This window comes from Gouania willdenowi, chromosome 12 (genome assembly GCF_900634775.1).
Source record: "Gouania willdenowi chromosome 12, fGouWil2.1, whole genome shotgun sequence".
In the NCBI taxonomy this organism is placed as follows: Eukaryota; Metazoa; Chordata; class Actinopteri; order Blenniiformes; family Gobiesocidae; genus Gouania; species Gouania willdenowi.
In genome coordinates this window covers 6,313,940-6,315,986 of record NC_041055.1, presented here as the reverse complement: position 1 = coordinate 6,315,986, position 2,047 = coordinate 6,313,940, and the positions used below count along the sequence as shown (strand labels likewise).

At 37.2% G+C, this 2,047-nt stretch overlaps 1 pseudogene; it reads right to left on the bottom strand.

Annotated features, from left to right (window-relative positions):
* Positions 1-1,202: 1,202 nt before the first annotated feature.
* On the bottom strand, positions 1,203-1,320 carry LOC114473859 (uncharacterized; annotated as a pseudogene).
* Positions 1,321-2,047: the final 727 nt, after the last annotated feature.

Sequence of the window (2,047 nt, the reverse complement as noted above, 5' to 3'; positions counted from 1 at the left end):
AGGCTCTACTACAGCTGAACACTGATACAGCTTCACCATGATCACAACATCTCATCACTTTCTAGCTGAGTCAGGGCTTTTTCTTCAGTGAGGCTAAAAAGAGTCAAAATGTGTTTTAGGTTGCGCGGATTTAATATATGTTTGGATACGCTGGGAGTGGTTTTTAACTACAGATTTACAGGAATTAAAATAAGGAACATGTGAGGACTAAAGACATTTTCAACTACACAGTTTTCATTACAGTTTTTCACAAGTGATATTTCTAAAATTTTGACAAAGTGTAATTGCAGTTTCAACGTGTTTCCGTTGAAGGTTGTTTTGGAGCCTCGTAACCTGTTAAATCTCATCCTGTGAGACTTTGCTGTAGGAAGATGGACGCTCCAAACTAGAGCTGTAATCGGGCTGAAAAAAGAAGACGGTACGTGCGTCTTTCTCGCTTTAATTGAAACACAACACCTGACCATTTATTTACCTCGCAGCGTCTGTTCTCGGCCCGTGGTATGACGATCAAAATTAAGCCGAAAGAATTCAATCTCTACTCCAAACTTCCTTATAACACTCATTGTTTTGTAGTTTCACGTCTAATGTGGCAGTGATGTTTCAAGTACTGTATTGTTGGGACTATAGGGCACACTTAAAATCCTTTAATTTCCTCAAAAATCGACAGTGCGCCTTATAATCAGGCCTTATGTATGAAATTAATATGTCAAATTGTTTTAGTACAACTTTGGTAAACTATGAAGCTGCACCTCTTGATGGATTTTGGCGCTTTAGAGCTACCGTAGTCAGGCGCCTCGTGGAGTGATATGTACCAGTACTGTGCTTCAACATACTGAACTGAAAAAGTGAGTTTATTGTTTTGTATTTTATGTGTTAAACCTGAACAATGTTGAGAATTATTGTTAATGAGTTGAATAAAGTTTGACTTATCTGATTATTTTGTTTCGCTTAATGCGACTTAATAGTAATATTAATAATGCATCAGTTTTATATAGCGCTTTATCATAGACACTCAGTCGCTTTACAGAATTAAGGCATTATTCTTTCACGCCACACTTAGTGGTGGTAAGCTACTATTGTAGCCACAGCTGCCCTCCGACCACCACCAACACTCACTCACACACTACATTCATACTAGGCAATGTAGGTGAAGTGCCTTGCCCAAGGGTACAATGACAGATACCACTGGGGTGACTGCCACCCCACTGTGGCACCTGGAATTCTCAGTGGTCTCCCATCCAACTACTAACCAGGCCCAGACCTGCTTAGCTTCCGAGATCTAACGGGATCGGGCAATGACAGGCTGGTATGGCCACAATAATAATAATAATAATAGTAATAATAATAATAACAAACCGTTGCGCCTTATGTATGAAAAAAGACCCAGTCAGACCCATTCATTGATAGTGCGCGTTATAGTCCAAAAAATACGGTATAATAATAACAAATGTCTGCATGGGTTTCTTCTTCTGTCCACATGAATCAGAATCAGAAATGTTTTTAATGGCCATGTACAGTTTTAAGGACAGTATATGGAATTTGTCTTGGTAGTTGGTGCACAAAACAAACAAAAATAAATATAAAATAAAAAAAAACAGAGAGAAGTACGTCACGTCATGTGACGTATAATTGTTGTTAGTTTTTTTTAAGAAGGTTTAGGCTAAAACAACACATGATAATCATCCACAAATTGTCCATCTATATCAGGGGTGTCAAACTCATTTTAGTTCAGGGGCCAAATGCGGATAAGTTTTAACTCAAGGGGGTCACAGGAGTGGGGAATTGAACTATTTTAACATTAGTGCGACTTTGCATTTCCATGTATAAATGTCATAAAAGTATGTAATATTTAAGACACCGACAATATCAACAGATAGTGACAATATTTATTTAATTTGGGTGAATCTTGTCAAATCATTTGAGTATTGAGCAAGATGTTGTAATAATTAGGATTCTTTCAACAATTTGTCATTGAAAATTACTTCTATGGTGTTATACAAGCATGAAAAAACTGTGAACATCTGCAAATATTTAATGAATTTGTGAC